At 42.3% G+C, this 14647-nt stretch overlaps 1 protein-coding gene across 2 annotated transcripts in view; it reads left to right on the top strand.

Moving 5' to 3' along the window:
* Positions 1-14647, top strand: part of CCDC186 (coiled-coil domain containing 186) — a 174847-nt gene that overhangs the window by 57420 nt on the left and 102780 nt on the right. The gene's annotated exons all lie outside the window — the stretch shown is intronic.

Raw genomic sequence — 14647 nt, 5'->3', positions numbered from 1 at the left:
TTTGCTAGGATTTGCACCAGTGAATCACAGATTTACCAGAATTTAGTTCAGCCTTGCTATTCTTTAATCTTTATGGCTATTTCCTTTTTATTTTTAATAATAATTTGAAAGCTCTTTAGGGGCTATAGTGCTTCATAGCGTTTGAGATGTATTTACAGCCAAAATCATAGTGCACATAGGCTTAACAACAACTAACTCAGCAAGTTATGCATGGCCTTCTTTATTCACTTTATTTTGTTTGCTGCTAGCAATTGTATGAATATTTGTAACAATTTTTAGATTTTATTGCATCCAGAAGATAGTGATGACCTAATTTCACCGACTTGCATCTTTCACCCTCATTAAACTAACTGAGAAGGCTGTCAGCCCCAGGAACCAAAAAGGATATGAGGCTATATAGACAGAAGACAAGGAGCAATTCCTGCTCAAAGCAGGAGTAATAAAATCCAGGCCCTTAGGGCAGAGGCAAGTTTGGATATTGTTGCTGTCAGAGAGATGTGGCATAATGAGTCCCATAGCAGGCTAAGTCTGTTCAGGAAGGACAGGACAGAGCAGGCAGAAGAGGAGTAGCATTCCTTATAAAGCTTAACATTTAAATTAGCTGAAATGCAGGAGGCAGGGAGATTTGAGGAGACACTTTTTAGATTATCTTAAAAAGGCAAAATGACACTTTCATTTGCGCCAGTGTGATCTACAGCCCTTCTGCACAGACAATAGCGCTGTTTAGGAAATGGGACGCTGGCAGGATTGCTTTAAAGGGGAGTTGGTACTGCTCAGAGGTCTTAATCTGCCAGATGTTGATTAGAGCATCCCTGCTAAGGAAACAGAAGCAAGGAGATCCGGCATGGGGGGTGCTTCTCAGGAGGAGACTGGGAACTGAACCCATGATGGGTGCAGGATTGCACTGAGGACAGAGCTCCCATGATCACCAGATACTGTGGAATTAATAGGAGAGCAGCGAGGCACAAGGGTCAGGATCCTGGACTTCCTGCATGGGGGGGGCTTCTCAGGAGGAGACTGGGAACTGAACCCATGATGGGTGCAGGATTGCACTGAGGACAGAGCTCCCGTGATCACCAGATACTGTGGAATTAATACGAGAGCAGCGAGGCACAAGGGTCAGGATCCTGGACTTCCTGCTTGGGGGGAGCTTCTCAGGAGGAGACTGGGAACTGAACCCATGATGGGTGCAGGATTGCACTGAGGACAGAGCTCCCATGATCACCAGATACTGTGGAATTAATACGAGAGCAGAGAGGCACATGGGGTGCTTCTCAGGAGACTGGGATGTGTGGGTAAATGTATGTGTGTATGCCCTGTTCACACACAAGTTTATCGGGACTGTGCGGTGTCGTTCCTGGGGTGGATTTTTCATTACATGCGTACCTTCCAACGACGGAAAGCATGCACATAAATTTATGTGCTTTGGATAGCAAGTGTATCTTATGCAGATACTTTCTATGGGATCATTTTCAAAGCAAATGTATGTGCATGTGATTCTTTGGAAAATTGTGTTACAAAATTACCATCTATAAGGCCCACAGGGAACGAGTATAAATAAGAAGAAAGAGACTAGTATTGGAGGAGTCTAAAAAGATAAAAAAACCTAATCTAAATCCTAAAGAGCCCTCCAACTTCCGCCCAATCTCCAACCTCCCTTTTATAGCTAAGGTTACGGAAAAATTAGTCAACACCAGATTATCTGAATACCTCGAAGATCACAAGATTTTATTCCCCACTCAATACGGCTTCCGGAAATCCTTAAGTACAGAATCACTTCTCATATCTCTGACAGATTACCTCATCATGGGCCTCGACAAAGGTCACGCCTACCTGCTGATACTCCTTGACCTATCGGCAGCCTTTGATACCGTGAATCACTCCCTTCTCCTAAATCAACTAGCGAACATCGGAATAACAGGCTCTGCACTAGACTGGTTCAAATCATTCCTGGGAAACAGAGGATACAAAGTCAAAATACATAACAAAGAATCACAGTTCTATCCTTCCACTCTGGGAGTTCCTCAGGGCTCCTCTCTTTCCCCCACGCTCTTCAATATTTACCTCTTTACCCCTATGTCAACTATTAACCAATCTGAACCTCAAATACTTTCTATACGCAGATGACGTCCAGATTGTCATCCCTATCAAAGAATCCCTTATTAAAACTATTAAAATCTGGGAAAATTGCCTTCAAAATATTGACAACCTCCTCTCCAGTCTAAATCTAATCTTAAATTCTGCAAAAACTGAACTCATCATAATTTCCCCCGAAAACAGTTACCTCACCGCAAATCCTCCATCCGGCTTTCAAACATCACACGTAAGAGACCTAGGAGCCATCATTGATAATCGGCTAAATCTTAAATCTTTTATTAATCAAACCACTAAAGACTGCTTTCATAAACTGCACGTCTTAAAAAGAATTAAACCACTTTTCCATTTCCACGACTACAGAACAGTTCTGCAATCAATAATCTTCTCTAAGTTAGATTATTGTAATTCCATTCTATTAGGTCTCCCATCTTCTCATACTAAACCTCTCCAGATGGTTCAGAATACGGCGGCCAGAATTTTGACAAACACAAGAAGAAGAGAACACATATCTCCGATTCTCAAAGACCTACATTGGCTGCCAGTGCACTATAGAATCTTATACAAGTCCATCACCATCATCTACAAAGCATTCCATCAACTCTCTCCGCTTAACCTCCAAATACCATTTAAAAAACATACCTCTACCAGACCTATCAGAGAGTCATACAGAGATTCACTACAGGTTCCACCTGCCAAAACCTTTCACCATACAACGCTCAGAGACAGGGCTTTCTCTGCAGCAGGACCTACCTTGTGGAACTCCATCCCACCAGAACTGAGACAGGAACCCTGCCTTCCTACATTCAGAAAAAGACTCAAAACCTGGTTATTTATGAAAGCCTTTCCAGACACAAATTGAACTTTCTCTCAACCAAATCAACTAAGACCTCCCCTCAGGGTAAACATAAACTCTAACAACTCCATAATGTTATTTCTCATTAAATGAGCAGGTTTTTTATGTTGCTTTTATTATATACGGTATATTATATACGGTATATTATATATACGGTATGTTATATATTATATATTATATTATATAAATTTATTATATACGGTATATTACCTTGTTACTCTTTTTATCACATTGTTAATTTTCTATCGCTTTCCTTACTTTCCAAGTTGCATTAGGTCCCTGTTTTATTGTAACTGCTATTTCTTCTTATATCACATGTTAATGTTCTAAGTTTTTCTCCTCTTGTCACACCCTGTTAATTGTAAACCGACATGATGCGACTCCCATCGCGAATGCCGGTATATAAAAAATTAAAATAAATAAATAAATAAAGGCAAAACTATTTAGTATTCAAAAGCTATGAAGGATTTTACAAAGCTGAATAGGGAGAATAAGTATTTGGAACTGCTGAGAGAACATGAAAAGTAGGACAACAGATGGAAAATATGGCAATGAAGCAAAGTGACAACATATTTTTAAAAATGTGAAATATATTTTAGTGAAAACAAGACGTATAGAAATAGGATTGTAAAATAGAGGTGAAAAGGAGAAAAGTACAGAGGGTAGCAAGGAAGAGCAAAAAAACCCCCCAAAAAACAAATACTTTTGTCCATTGTTCAGCAAAGAAGAGGTTGGGGAACTGCATGTAATGCCCCTGTGCCTGATTACTTTGCAGGGGCATTGCTGGGTCTGGGACTGACCTAGTAGGAGCCCCCTAGGGTGAGGCCGTCTGCCTCTGTGTACCTGGCTCCTGGTGCGTCCATCTGGGGATGCAGGCATTAGTGAGTGGGATTTCCCTCCCTTCACCACAGGAAAACTCAGATGTGACTGTAAACAGGGCTGTCAGTATTTACAGATAGGTGCAATGTATACGACTGTATAAATTTCTACAAGATAGCATGCTTATCTACCTGTGGGTGTTAGTCTCAGACTACATAACTGCATGCAGTTTCCAAAAGAGCTACTGGGCCTTGTTAATCCCCACAAAAATATCATCATCTAGAAGAGAGAGAACCGCTGGTTATTCCCTTTGATCCAATATAGTTATCCTTTCCTTTTTCTTCCTTCCCACTATCCCCCAAGTCTAATACATGTGAAGAGATGCAGCTGGGCTGGTGGGTGATCCACTGTGTCCATGCTGCTGCTGCTGCCGCCACGTCCTTCTGCTCTACCAACGGGTCCTCACCCTCCTGGGAGAGCAAACTCTCTTCATCGCAATCCACCGCTAGGACCACAGCCTCCTGGGGACCTGACATCGCTGCCTAGTTAGCTGCTGGGAGTCTGTGTTGTCCTGCCTTCCAGACAGCCGTTTCCTCGGTGAGAGGGGGTTTCCTTTGCTTGGGTTTATGGCTCAGCTAGGTTCATGGCTTGTTCATTGTTCGTTGATTCCATCTCGGCTATTTGCTTTTACCCACCCTGGAGGGATAACCTCCTCGCAGCCATAAGACCGAGATGCAGGCAGGGTTATGGAAAGAGAACAAGTGCAAGGCCATCTGTTCTTCCTGGCCTTTTATTTTTCACCCCCTTGTCATGCAAGGTGAGGATCTGTTTGGTAAGACGGCCTCTGACTCATCAATAATTATTTAGTCGTCTTCACAGTGCGGTCCGATACCCTTTTCAGTTTTCTGGTTTCCGGGCTGGTGGCTCGCGTTATATTTGCTGCCTCTTGCTGCAGTTGATTTCAGTGGTAGTTTGCTTTTTCTTTCTTTCTTTCTCCGGGAGGGGGAGTTTCTCGCAGGTGACAGGAGTGCATATGATAGGACGTAGATATCCATTTGCAGAAGAGAAGGTTTGTGTGAAACCAGCGCATTTAAAGCGGACTTGGATCTATCCAGAGCCAAGTTTTACAAGATTCTGAGGCAAGAGTTAGCACATGCTGTGTCCATGTTACAAAATTTTGGGGGAATTATGTAGCAATTTTGCATAAAGTTTCACAACTCAGACTATGGGGGGGGGGGGTTAAGTCAATTTTTATTGGAAAAACCATTTATATTTATTTTTAAACAATATTTGAAGAATATCGAGAGAGGATTCAAGTTTTAGGATTTTTTTGACTTGTGACCTTTTTCGAATTTTTGAGCTTGGGGATTTTTTTTCATCTTTCGACTAATTTCCAAGTATCAGCAATATACTAAAGCAATGTCATAAAACTGGAAATACAATAAAACATTACTAAGCAATTTATCAGCCTTACTTTACAAACAAGAAGTAAAATCTTTTAAGTATTTCAGCTCACTTCCTTGCGGAGCAGCACAGAGCGGAGAAAATCGTTTCTCTGTCTTCCACGAGTCTTATTGCTTGGTGGCTAGGGATGTTTAAGAGTGTGGCCTGCTGATCTTAGGTTTCTAGTGGGCTGGTATACTTTTAATAAGGAGTTGATGGCAGCAGGGACATCACCACTCATTGCTTTGTGGATCATCGCTGAGACTTTGAATTGGACTCAGTATTTTACTAGGAGCCAATGTAGAGAAGTCAGAATCGGGGAAATATGTTCAAATTTTGATTTTCCAGAAAGAACTCTAGCTGCCAAATTTTGGACTGCCTGGAGCGTGCTCAATGTATACTTTGGGAGGCCCAAGTAGACTGATTTGCAGTAATCTAGCTTTGAAATTACTAAAGACTGCAAAATTGTTCTGAAATCAACGTATTCCAAGTAAGGTTTCAACTTAATGTATAAATCTCAGCTTCCAGTATGCATCTTGAACCACTTTTTTTTTTTTTTTTTTTTGCCTGTGGCTTAAATGACAAATTTTGATGAAAAATAACTCCCAATTACATGCTACTTGTGCCAATTGTATAGTGCATCCCCGAAAGGCAAGAGAAAGTGACGTTTGTAAAAGTGGATTCTTGCTAAGAAAACTGATTTTAGTTCTAACGACATTTAAACAGCCTTTTTATAGCAGCCAGGTATGTAGAGATTATTCCCACATTTATGGGGGAAGAATCAGAAATCATCAGAATATAATTTAAAGATGCTTCAGACACGGAACTGGAATTATACTGTAGGGCTTTTCTCTTTGAACACTCCCATTCCTGATGGGGCTCAAGATGGCCTTTAAGTGGAACATATTTCCCATGTGGATAATTGAGAGGTCCAATGATCTGTGGGGGGTTTTCTATATTTTTATGACTCATTTTTGGCAGATTATTCTGTATTTGGGAGTCTGTCCTTGTTCTGCATCTGTGACTGAGATAAGGGATTCTGGTAATGTGCAGATCTGCACAGGGATATACAGCAGTCTAACTTTTTCTGTTTTTTCAATTGATAATTTAGGTGAAATAGCAGAACTTGAAGGATGTGCTCTTTAAAGACAACTGGTTGCAGCTCCCAGAATATCAGAATTGGCTTTTGAAAGGAAGTAATGACTCTGCATATTGCCACATTTGCTGTGTAGAATTCACAGTTAAAGATCATAGTGGTATCTTTGAATAGGGGGGGGGTTCTGGGGGGGGGGGGAAGGTAGGGGGCAACTAGGGGGGATAATCTTTCTGGGAAATCTAGCTCAGGGGTGTAGTTGGAATCTGGTGCGATTTCTTGGAGGTGTAGTTCTGCTATGCTTCTTCTTTTTGATTTGAATGATATGTATAGAGTTTAGTGTTAATGTCTATACCTCAAGGTTTTTGTTCTGATGTATAAGTTAAATGTTCTAATCTACATGTCTGGCGCAATAGTATGGATATGTACCGTTTATATGATAATAAAAAGATAATTACAAAAAAAGAATTCACAGTTAAATTTGATGCTGTAAAAGCCCTCAATCATCATGAGAAGACAGGGTCATAAAGCTAAATTCCGAGTGCAGATTCAGTCTATTACCATTGATAAATTCTTCGTGAAGACAGACTCCTCTGAAGAGGAACACACATGCAGCTGAATTGCTTTTGAAATATCATAGAGTTAAACACCATCACGGCTACTATTCTCATGATTGTGGAAATAAGCTATACTACTCCAGAGGCTTTGGTTGACAATGTATTAGCACCCCATTCATTAAATGTCTGTGGAAAACATCGGGTCTACGGTGATCTTGGGTAGTGACAGATACTTCAAATAAAGGGAACCTGTATGGCTATCATAAACTTTTTTGATAATGCAGATGAAACATCTGAGGGAATGCTGGTCTGATGCATAACAAAATTGTGGCATATGTAGCAGACAATGCACCTGTTAATTTTGGAAAAAACAAGTCTGTTTTTCTTCACTTAAAGAGAATGTTGGATTTAGCAAACCTTGTTCCAGGACGTTGCAGTGCTCCTATAGCATAAATACATTGAAACATGGCTTGAAAATATTCTCTCACGGTGGTCATTAAAGTTTTCAGTGAGTTCTCCTCTAGTGCAAAGAATACTAGTTTTTTGACTTCATGCACACAGAATATTCAGGTATTTCCTGACACTTTTCTCTGGTTTGGGTGGGTTAATGAAGAATTGGCCTTCACTCAAATCTTACTTTCTTTCTGAGCCAGAAGATGCAGAGTTGGATGATGAAACGACTATTACACTTCCTGAGCCGTGTATAACAAAATGAGCCAGTTTAATAACACTATTAAGTTTCTTGAACGTGATTATATTCAGGTAACTGAACTGTACACAGTATTCAACAAACTGAGAAGAAAGATTGAACAAAGACTTCTGTGGGTACAAGGTGACACAATTCTTGAAGAAATTACTACCTAGTAAGCAGAAAACATTTGTTAGAGATGCACAACAGGCTTACAGCGTCATCATACAGTACCTAGAAAAGTGGTTTGATTTCAGAGAAAACTCTGTTCATAGGTGGTGTGCACCACTCAGTCTGGATGGGCCTCTTGAGCTGGACAATTTGAGTGCTCTGAATGCAAAGCTGGGCATTCCAGTGCCTGGAGATGAACTACTTACTGAAGTGGGCATACTCAGTGATGTCTTGCCAACCTTAAAGAGTTTGACAAATGATGCATCAACACCATGTCAGCAGTAACAAGAGCACCACAGTCACCATGATCTATCTGAGGTGGGGGTACAATTTTCAGCGCTGCAAGGCCCCCAAACTTACTGAAAAATGTGCAGCACGTGCTTGCTATACCACCCAGCGATGCATTTCCACTGTTGTGAAGGACTTGTGGCTCCACGTGAAAGCTGAGCCGTTTATACACTTAAACTATAAAACGACATGTGCGGAGCTTGCTAAGGAGCTTGTGGAAGCAGCAAGAAAGGAACAGAAGTACAATTTTAAGAAGTAAATATCTTAGGAGCGCTGCATCTTCTCTCTCTCTCTCTTGTTTCTCCGCCTAAGCTAGGTACTGAATTGGGTTACTTTTCTCCCCTCAATATACGGTTCTGTCAGTGAGAAAACACCTTGAGGCCCGTTTTCAGATGCAGGTATGGTCTTGTACATGACATCTGAAGAAGGAACCTTTGAAAGTTTGTTAGATAATAGTAAAAGGTTTTGATCTGACAAAACTCCTGTAACTGGAATGTAAAACAGTTGTTAATTTATTATGTTCTGTTCAGTTTGGTTGTCAGGTACTAAGGCCAAAGCATTTTCTTCTATTGGTCTGACGTCATAGAACAACCTGATCAGATCTGTTTGGAAAAGTGGTTAAAGCATGGCAATTTTCACAAGTCTTTTATGGCTATATTTATTTGGGTTAATTTACTTTTCATGTCCTCCTGGTTGTTTCAATGTTATCCTATGCTTTGGGATTTTATGTAAGGTGTTATAAGAAGTTTGATAGAAAATGTTGATGTGCAGCTTATTTTTTGTTATGTCGGTGGTGGAGGGTTAAATACTTTAATGAAAGGGAGGGCATCACCAAATGAAACGGAGCTGGTGAGAGCCCCTTGATAAGAAGCTGGCAGCACATCACTGAGCGTGTAAAAATCATCCAGTTCAGTGCGTTCCCCCGACTCGTCCAGTGTCTGCCTGTATGGATGGTGTCCAACTGTGGTCTGTGGAAACTACTGCACCATGGCTGAGCCTTAGTGAGGTGTTCCTGGTTCTGCTAACAGTATTTAATCTGAATGACCTGTTTAGCATGAATTTTGAGGTTCTTAAACATTGGGACTGTAATGTTCTTCTCAGCAAATGCCGGTATCAACATATTAAACATTACTTGTTGAACATCAGCTTGTTCTTAGAGCCCCAGCAGGAAATGGCTAAATACCAAGAATTCCAGTCTACCTGGATGAAGCGGGATGTTTTGAAACATAATTTGAGGACTATTTCCAAGTGCTGTGCACTCTTCTGTGAGAAATACTCATAATCTAAGTTACATTTCAAACCAAAGGAGAAGATGCATAACAGAGGTGAAAAGGTGATTCTTTTGTGGCTAGAATCTGAAAACTGAGAAGGACTCTAAGCTGCTATGAATTCCTGGTCTGTGGAAAAGTTGGCAACCCTGAGTGCAATACCACTACAGGATGTACCGAGTTCAGGCTGTTCATTTAGCTAACTCAGCAGCAGTAAAGTTACCGCAGGAGTAGGCAATACCTACTGTTGTGTTTTCCAGACACCAAGCATTTGTCAGTAAGCATGTGCACAGTTGAATCGGTAATTAACAGAATAAGCCAGGTTAAGAGGCTGCTGTGCTGCAGAGTTGATCCTCCTGTAGAGAATGGCTCAAACTGTTTGCTTCTTGCAGCCTGAACATATAATTTCATTTTAACGCAGTATTCTTGGTTCAGCTGCTGTGGTTTACGTGGGTAGGAGTCCCTGGAGTTATATTCCAGCAATACTTTTCTGTATATGACATAGGAAAATACACTAGCTCACTAATCTACACTGATATATGAGCCAAACAGAGTAGCTCTGCTGCAAGCCGCTTCAAGTGTTCAGAACTAACCCGAGGTGCAGAGTCTGACAAAAAAAAAAAACAAACGATTGGCAGCTTGCCTCAGTAGCTAATGAGCCTAATTAACTCCCAGCTGCAGGAGCAGGTTGGGAGCCTGGCTACTCCAAGGAATGACTGGGGCAGTGACGTGCAGGAGAAGAATGCAGCGTGAAGTGGCAGAAACAGCCCCATTACGTTTCACTTACATGAAAGGCGTTAGACTCCTGAACTGGAAAGGTGCTAAGTAAGTGGTAGCCCACACAGATCACGTTTGTGAAACAGTATTACACTTAAGAATTAAGATAATGATCAGGGATAGAAAAGCTGGGCAGGAGCCAACATGTTTAGGGGGCAGGGCAAAATCATTATTTTGGTAAACTTTCTTTGTTATGTTTTCTTGTTTGTTTTTTTAATTACTTTTCAGAATTTCTTTGCTCTCTCTCTGTCTGGCATTCTGCTCTAGGTACAAATGTAGATTGTGAGCCCTCTGGGGAGATAGAAACATAGAAATGACGGCAGAAGAAGACCAAATGGCCCATCCAGTCTGCCCAGGAAGCTTTCATAATTATCTTTCTCATACTTATCTGTTACTCTGACCGCTGAGGTCAGGGACCTTATTGGTAACTTTTGGTTCTAAAAAAGAGCTGGAGGTTTAGCCTGGTGGGGAAAGGGGGTTCCAGCCTGGGGGAGGTGTTTACTTGTGGGGAAACTCTGAATGAACAATTTAAAAACTTCAGTATTTTTGTATAATAATTAAATGCAATACAGAAAAACAAATTGCTACTGAAAAATAGTGATTTTATTGTTAGTTTTGGCAAATAACATTTATTTAAAATAATTATATTCTGCTACTTCCTAGAATCTGTTCAGCGTGGGTTACAATAAAACAGTCATAAAATCAGCATTATACATTGCTATACACACAATTAACATGAAAACAATACATGTGCAAAAGTGCATTAAAAAGATATTTAAAAATAGTAAAAATGTCATGCTGCTTCATCCAAATGCCTCTTCAGAAAACACAGTCTTTAATGCCTTTCTGAACACTTTAAGATCCTGCTGCTGTCTGACATCAACAGGCAACGTCTTCCATGCACTTGGTGCTACTGATGAGAAAACTTGCCCTCTTGTTCGAGCCCATCTGAACTTTTGAACTGGAGGAATAACTAATAACTTGGCACCCTCAGACCTCCGTGCACGGCTTGGAATATAAAACTCAGTATGATCTCGCAATGCACAAGGAGAAATAGTCTTCAGAAGTTTAAAAGCAACAGTCAGCAGCCTGCAGGATGTTAAAATTGTTTGCTCAGAATTCCCTCTGGATTACCCAGTGTACCATGCTGTAGAAACCACCTGTAGGCTGCTCAATTTATTTATGAAAATCTAAGTACACCACATCCAGCACGTGCCCTTATCAAAATCTTTGGTTCCCGACTCAAAGCAATTTATCAGATTTGTCTAATATGAACTTCCTCTGGTAAATCAATACTGCCTTGAATCCTTTCCTATTTTCATAGAAACTCCATAATTTTACACAACAGTGAGGTCAGACTGACCTGTAGTTCCCAGCCTTTTCCTTACTTCCACTTTTATGACGAGGGGCAAAATCCATTCGTCTCCAGTCATCTAGAAGCACTCCTCTTTCTAAAGAATGAGTGAACAGAGCTATCAGTAGAAATGCTGGAGCTTCTTTAAAGCTCCTTTAATGCTCTGGGATATATATCCAGTGCCCCTGAGAGAAACTGCCTAAACCAGAAGAGGTGGTGAAGACGGGAAAAGAAATGGAATTAAAAGGGCATGGGACAAACACTCAGGATCCCTGCTGGCTAGAGAATGGAAATGATGAATGGGGTAACTTTTCTATTGCATCTAAAGTTTAAATTACTGCTTGGGGTAGCCTGCACGGAGAGGCAGTTGCTACTACCCTAAAATAACTTGCTGGGCAGACTGGATGGACCATTTTGGTCTTTCTCTGCCATCATTCACTATCAGGCCGATACAGTAAAGTCTACGGGAGAGCGGGCAAACGCCCGCTCTCCCGGCACACACACTCGCCGGTGCGCGCGATTCAGTATTTAAATTAGGTCCGGCGGTAGAAACAGGCAAAAGGAGGCGCTTGGGACACCAGCGCGTCCCTAGCACCTCCTTTTTGACAGAAGCGGCGGCTGTCAGCGGGTTTGGCAGCAGACGCTCAATTTTGCCGGTGTCGGTTCTTGAGCCCGCTGACAGCCATGGGCTCGGAAACCGGATGCCGGCAAAATTGAGTGTACGGTTTTCGGCCTGACAGCCGCGGGCCAAATTCATCGCCATGATATTAAGTCGGAGGGTGCACAGAAAAGCAGTTTTTAATGCTTTTCTGTGCACTTTCCCAGTGCCGGAAGAAATTAGCGCCTACCTTTGGGTCGGCGCTAATTTCTGAAAGTAAAATGTGCAGTTTGGCTGCACATTTTACTTTCTGTATCCCGCGCAAATACCTAATAGGGCCATCAACATGCATTTGCATGTTGAGGGCGCTATTAGGTGCCGCGGGTTGGACGCGCATTTTCCTCCCCTTACTGAATAAGGGGTAAGGGAAAACGCGCGTCCAAGTGCAGGCTAACAGTGCGCTCCGTACTGTATCGGCCTGTGTGTTATTAGCTTGTCACAAATTTTACATTTACCCTCCGAATCAACATTTCTGAAAGCTTTTAACACCTAATTCAATCCTTTGACTAAAGCTGCAGCCTGGCTCCTGCTCCAGTCCCTCCCCTCACAAGCAGCCTGCAGGGAACTTTCTTCTGTTGTTCACCCCACCCCCTTCCTCCTATCCTGAACTGGGGGGGGGAGGTATTTGGAGTGGACAGAGAAAGCAGTCAGAATATTTGATCCCTCAAACCCAAGGTGATTGCGATGTAATTCCTGGATGGAGTGATTTCCCTAAGGAGAATTCCATCTTATATGAAGGTTTTTGTATACCTCACAAGCTGCTCATAGTCTCGGTGATTCTCCTCATCCTTGTCACATACCATTTACAAAGACCTGGCTGTATTTTGGAAATCTGCAACAGGTGGTGTCCCACAGCTTGGCAGAGAGAGCATTAAGGCTAAATTATACTTACCTGATAATTTTCTTTCCTTAAATCCTGCTAGACCAGTCATTATGTATGGGATTTCCCTCTTCCATGGAGGGGGGGGTGTGGTCTTGGTCCCATACTAGTAGCCTATTGCCAGAACGCTGTGACCACTAGAAATCTCCCCCCCTCCATGAAAATACCCACTACTGGGTCCTAATGCTTGCTCTGAGTGAAGCAAGAGGTAAGATGAATGAGAGACAGGCCAGAAGGAAGGCGCAACCTGGCATACCTCACAAGCTGCTCATAGTCTCGGTGATTCTCCTCATCCTTGTCTCCCTGGGCGGGATCCGAACTGGTCTAGCAGGACTTTAGGAAGAAAATTAGCAGGCAAGTATAATTTAGCCTTCCTTATTATCCTGCTAAACAAATCATTACATATGGGAGTTACAAAGCTTCTCCTATCTTACCAGTCCTTCCTCGAAGGCAGCATCTGCCTTGGTCTATAAGGGCACAAGCCTCATACTGGGCAGAGGCAGCTTGGCCTCGCCAGGAGGATCATCCGTGCACCCTTTTGATGAACACTGTAGCCTATAGGTGGCCATGGAGGGAAGCCATGCAGTGGGTTGCACCTTGGCCACAAACACACGAGGGCTCTGCCCTGTGATTGCAAAACATATCTGCTTTGGTCCATTTGCTGGGGTATCCATTTGCCAGTGTCCAGCCTGTTCATACTAAGACCATTGGCTTGCAGGATCCTGTTCCCTGCTAAATGGGCTGCTGGAAGGAGATATTCTTCCACTCACCGGACGGACAGGCTGCTTCCTCCCTCCCCCTCCCCCTTCTTTGCTTGTTCACGTATGCCACTGCTGTGGCACAGTCTGAGATTCTCTTTGCCCCCTTACTATTAGAAGGAAATATATCCAAGTTAGCCTAATGGCTCCTGTTTCTTACCTGTTTATAGAATAAGATATCTTCTCTCCTGGGTGATGCCCTTGGGCCAGTTGGCCCTGGCAGTGTGTGCCTCCTGCCTTCCAGCCTGTATCCATTATTGTGGCCATCATCATGTCAAAGGGTTCTAGGGTCATCTTTTTTTTTTTTCTAGAGATTTTGAGGGTTTAGGCCACTAAATTAGGCTATTTCTTACCCTTGTGGATACCCAAAGCTGCCACTGGTAGTCCTGAGGGGGGGGTGGGGACGAATGTGAAAGCAACCCCTGAAGGCTAGTTCTGTATCGAGTAAAATGGACGCATGGTCTGCTGCTGACAACATCCATCGCTGCCTTGCTCCCACTCCCGAGGCTGTGAGGCTTCTCATCTGCTGTTTGAACAGTTACAACCCTGCCTATCCACAAAAGGAGGGGAACTGTTGTTTCAAAAGGCTGATGGCTCTCTTGAGTCAACGGCCACTGCCTATTTTATTTATTTATGTTTATTTACTTATTCATTTCAGTAATTTCTAACCCATCCAATTACCATACCTCTGTTCTGGAAGGTTTACAATATAACACACACATTATCAGACAGACACACACAGGATAAAACAAGCAGTATTAACCCACAACTCACTCAAAAGCCTCGGAGAACAAATGGGCATTCACCTGCTTTCAAAAGGCCCTGTAATCCTGTAATGGCTGAATCTCCACAGGGAGACCATTCTACAAGAAAAGGGCAACCCAGAGAAAATCCCGATTCCTAGTCTCCTGCAATCTGGCTTTGGTAACTCCCAGCACTAATA

This window comes from Rhinatrema bivittatum, chromosome 7 (assembly GCF_901001135.1).
Source record: "Rhinatrema bivittatum chromosome 7, aRhiBiv1.1, whole genome shotgun sequence".
NCBI lineage: Eukaryota > Metazoa > Chordata > Amphibia > Gymnophiona > Rhinatrematidae > Rhinatrema > Rhinatrema bivittatum.
Note: the sequence above shows the minus strand (reverse complement) of the source record. Positions and strands in the feature narration are given on the sequence as shown.